The following is a 5,790-nucleotide window of genomic DNA, read 5'->3' on the forward strand; positions in this document are numbered from 1 at the left end:
GGCTTTATTGTTATGTTTGTGATTTATAAATAGCAGAAAGAGATATTTTAAGCTTGTTTGTGAGTCTTGATATTTTAAGTTCATTTAAATTATGGATTTTATAATCCATTTCGCTTAACACGCGAATTAAGCGAATTTTACATGTGGATTTTTTATATTTTAATATAAAAAATATATAACATTAATAAATAAAATGTGTAAACAAAGTAAAAAATATATAATTTAAGTGTTTTTTATATAATTTAATGCTTGCTGAATGATGATATAATATTTTGAGTTAGTATAAAATTATATATTAAGTAAATATAATGTAAAAAATATATTTTAAGTAATTTAGATGCAAATTGTGTTACTATTTTAGATAAATAGTTTGTGCATTAAAAAATTTATAGTTAGATTTTAAAATGATTTTATATCGGTCAAATTTGACATTTTAAATTATTTTTTTTAACTTTTTGGTCAAATGCAGTCTAATTTGTTAAGCCAGCGGACTATCCCGGATGAGTGCGGGCTGAAAAAAATGAACCCATTAGGAATGCAGGTTTCACGGGATGGGTTTTGTGGGTTGTTGGCTCAGTAGCAGACTTACCGCATGTCCCACTCTACATGTGAGTGATGTTTCTATACACGTACCATTTATGAGATATTATTAGACGGTTTGGTTTGATTATTTTTTGTTTTTATTTTTATTGAAAATAGAAAATGATGATAAAAATATGTTTGGTTGAATTTTTATTTTTATTTCCAGTGAAAATATTTTTTTAAACTAACAGAAATTAAAAATAATAAAATCTCGTTTTCAATATTGTTAGTTAAAGTTATACACAAATTCAACGCATTATCGTTAGGTACAACTAATAACAATTTTACAACTAATAAAATATAAAAAATCAGAATGTCAAGTAAAATTAATTTTCTATTTCATTTTGCAACTTTCTTTTTAATTTTTTGCTAAATTGCATTGAAATTGAAATATATAAAGGATTACAATTCGAAATTAGAAAATATAATTTAAATTTTAAAATAATATGTTTGGTGGTGTAAAATTGTAGAGTATTTTATTTTAAATAAGAACTTTATTAATGCAAATAAAAGACGTTGATTTTAAGCAATCGTAAGACTTTGTTGCCGTTGAATTTATAATTTTAATTTTAAGAATACAATTTTAATTAAGATTGATAAATATTGATGTAATCTTAATATTTTAGTGTATTTATAAGAGAAAGACATATTCATTTTATACAATATATCAAAAGTTTTAAATTAAAATCAAAATATAGTTACAATTAATAATTTTTAAAAAGAAAAATTATAAATAAAAAGTTAAAATTAAGAAAAAAAATCCTCAATGTGAAGTCGCATACTATTTAATGTGTAGCATGTTTTAGTTTTTAAATTTTTATTTTTTAAAATTATTAATTAATTATAATTATCAATAGAGTAAAGTCTTGCTCCTCTTTTTTAACCTGCTGCTATATACATATTTTTTATCCGTTTCTTTATCTCATGCACTTCATAAAATCAAATTTCTATAAAAAAATTTCGACTTACCTTCAACATTATTAGAAAACATGAATATTATATATTAAAAAATAATTTTAAAGAAATTTTTATTTCAATTTATTTTCATTATAATTAATTTATTTAAATTAGGTGTTTAATTATTTCTATAATTTAAATGATTTATTTTTTAATAATATTGTTTGTGTACATGATTAAAATTTTTCTTATCATAAAAAACAAATTACCAATACACTTTATAAAATATTTTTTTCTTATTTTTTATATTGGTAAAAATTTTTATAAAGAACAAAATTTTGTAAGTTTTATTTTATTATTTAAGAAATTTCGCTCATAATCTGTATTTATAATTTTACAAAAAAAAAATCAGGAAAAAGATTAGAAAAAAATAAAAATAATATCAAATTTAATTTTACTTGACATTCTAATTTTTTATTTATTTTATTTTATTAATTATATAAGTCTTATTGGTCGTACCTAACTGTATACTTGTGTCTATGTTAGACTTTCTCAATATTTATACTTTTGCAAAAGTGTTTACTCAGTCATATATGTACCCTTGGCTTTTCTGTAATTTGATTCAAAATGTTGGACAATAGTATTATTTCGATAGATAGGCTTCTTTCTTATTCTTATTTATCATTCACTTCTCTCCTTGCAGGTTGCAATTAAGTGTCATTGTTTCCTTTGTATTATTGAAGAACTCAGTGAAAAACTCTGAAACAATGGCTTGTCCATGGAGGGATGATGCTGATGAGTTTGGGGGAAGGAACCACGATGAGGGGGAAAAAAGAGAGAAACGTAGTGGGAAGATGAAGGAGGAGCCAGAAAAAAGCTATGAGCATGGATACAACACTGGCTATAAGAAGGGCTATGAGGAGGGTTATAAACAAGGGTGTGAAAACAGTACTAGGGAAAGTAAACTTGGTCAAGAAAGTGGCACCGTGAAGAGTGAAATATATGGTAACACCGTGAAGGTGAATATGGTTACAATAATGATAGTGGTAATTACAGCGTGAAGAGTGAATATGGTTACAATAATAATAGTGGTAATTACACCGTGAAGAGTGAATATGTTTACAATAATAATAGTGGTAACACCGTGAATAGTGAGGATGCTGAGTATGGTCACAGCAGTCACAACGAATATGGCTGCACCTACAATTCTCTATCTCGCTATGAAAATGCGTTACGCGATTCTGGTGATCGGAAGAATGACTGTGATTAAGATCTTCTACCTCTTTTAAGTTAAGGTGAGGACTCTTTTTCCTTTAATAATATCCAGAGTAATTAATTATATGATTTTTACTGCTACCTACTATTATGTGATTCTACAGATAAGTGGTGGTCTTATTTTCTTTTTTGCTTTGGACAAAATTTGCCATCCTTTTTTCTTTATCGTAAAAAGTAAAATCTTACTCTTGCCTTTGATTTCATTAGCCTTGTATCTTCTGTTCCAAATTCAGAGTTAACGTTTGTTTTAATTAGTTTTTAATTTTGCTGATGGTCTTTCTTTTTTATATGCTCTTTGCAGGTGTGTGGTTGTGGAATCATAGTAGTGATTAGTGAAGGCTTGTATCACACCTTAGAGATAGAGATAATGAGTAAGAATTAGTTATATCAGTATATGATAACTAGTTACTGATGTTAATGTTTGTTTTAAACGATCGAGTAGTTTAATTACATGCTATGTACGTAAACCATATATGCATGAGGTTATGAACCATTTGAATGTTAATTATCCGGTATAGTCAGACAAAGTTACATGTTGATGACTTGGTTAATGTTTGTTTGTTTTAAATATTAAGCTTGTTTATGTTATGATTATATATGTTTAAATGCTTAACTTAATTAGTACTGATTGATAATATTGATCTTGCACAGAATTTAAAAACTGATTGGTCTCAAACAAAGTTTGAGACAGCATATGAAGATAATCTACGAATTTGCTTTGTTTGAGGGTAGCATAGTAATTAACAAGATAGGCTTGATTGTTATGTGTGACCATGCTGGAACTCAAGCAGGCAGTACAGCATACATATGTCACAGGTCACAAGGAAACAATGAGCAGGAAGATATTGAGTGCGTTTGACTGAGATTTGATTTTTTAACTTTTCAAAATTATTTTTCTTCTTTTAAACAAGTTCTTTTTATTTAATTTTGTTTTTAAAAATGAAAAAATGGTTTAAAAAAATATATGAAATGATCAGGTGCTTTGTTTTGTTTGTTGGATTTTTTTGTTCGATTTTCTTAACTCAACCTTGAAAAATTAAGATATAAACTAATTGAAATTAAGTGAAAAAAATATAGGAAATTTTTTTATTTTTTTAAGAAATAGTATAAAGTAAAATATTTTTCTTTTCTTCTTTTTAATTACTTTCAGCTGCTCAAAAATTGACGTGGTATGTCAAGAATTTGTAATACGAACTTATAAAAATGTATAACTTATTTTTTTTTCTTTTCTGAAAACTCGCATATGTGATAAGTTATATTTTTCTTTTGTTTAATTCACATTTATCTTTCATTAAAAATCATTTTGTTCGAATTATAAATATGATAATTGTAGACAAAAAAACTATTTCTTAAATATTTATGTAATTACAAACTCATTACTCAAACTCAAAATGGTTAAACTAAAATAACCGTATGTAATTAATTAATCTAAGTTTGGTGGTGATGAATTCTAGGTTTAACAATCATTTTTTAAATTGTACATAATGTTTATTAGATTAAAATTTTTTTCGCACATGTTAAATAATGGCGTAGAATTAAGTGATATTATCTTCTATCTTTTTTAAAAGAGATAATAAGTCTATTTATATATATATGAGATAGCTAATATATTCTTACATTTTTTTAATTGGAGTTAATTAGCTAGTAATCTACATCAAAATAATTGGACAAAAATCCAATTAGTTCTGTTGTTTTCATAAATTTCTTTAGGGATATTAAAGTTATTTAACATTTATTTTTATTTTTAAAAATTATTTATCTCTCTCTCTCTCTCCACCCATTTGTTTCTCTCATTGATTTGTTATCTTTCATTCAATCAATTCAACAATATATGGTTACCCAAGAATTTTCGAACCTATTGGCCAATTACAGTCGAACCAAGGCGTTGAGGCCCAATCTGGGTCGAGGCCCTACTCCCTATTTTAATGTTTCCGGCATGCGGGTGACAGTGAATTTATTGGGTTTGACTTTTCAATTCAAAAGCGGTTCCCAGATTTGTCTTTTCCGGTGTGGCGATGTTGACTCCCTATTTCTTTTTTGTTGGCAATTCAAAGTTCTTAAATGTCACCATTATCTCCAAAGAGGACAACCAGTACAACTTGGAGAACTATTAGCAGTAGAATTTGTATGTTGAATATGATTAGGAAAATGAGAGGTTCAGATTCCACCCTTAGAGTTGCATTAAAGAAAGCTTAGTATGAAAAAAAAAAAAGCCATTAAAACAAATGCTTAATGAGGCGTGAAGGGTGGGAAAATTTGAACAAGAGTTAGAGAGAAAATTTGTGCAGATGAGTTCAAAGGACAAAAGCAATCCGTCTGGAAACTTTGGGTGAAAAGTGAACATAGTAGATGTTAGATGAGAGAGAAACTAGTGGGTGGAGAGAGAGAAAGATTTCTTTTTTAAAAACATAAATAAATAGATAAATGCTAAAGCTATTTATGAAAACAAAAGGGCTAATAGGTTTTTTGTCCAAAACATTTAGTGTAGATTGCCAATCGATTTCAACTGAAAAAAAGATGAAAGTATACTAAATTTCACTTAAAGTTTTTCTAATCATTAGATTGATAATTCAATTTTATAATAGTCGTTGGATTCAACTAATTTAATATTTTTAATTGTATTTAACGAAGAATTAAGTTGTTGACATTAATTTCAATTAATTAAGTAGTAATATTTTATTTATGATATAATTTTCTTTTTAATTAATAATTAAGGATAAAAATAAATAAATAAAGTTATTATATATATTAGTATACTCAACTTTTAAATTTAACTTTATTCAAATTTTAAATATTGTTATAGATGTTATAATAATAATATACTATTAGTTTTTTCTTACCAATAATTAGTTTTCAAGTAATATATGTTAGATATTTTTTATTTTATTTAACTAAAATCCTACATATTTAATAGATATATAAATATATATTCTCAAATTTATTAAAATTTTGACATTGATTACCATAAAATATATATTTTCTGACCAATAATTATTTTTCAAAAGAAAAAATATGTTTTATGTTTTTTATTTAATT

This window comes from Glycine max, chromosome 11 (assembly GCF_000004515.6).
Source record: "Glycine max cultivar Williams 82 chromosome 11, Glycine_max_v4.0, whole genome shotgun sequence".
Lineage (NCBI taxonomy): Eukaryota > Viridiplantae > Streptophyta > Magnoliopsida > Fabales > Fabaceae > Glycine > Glycine max.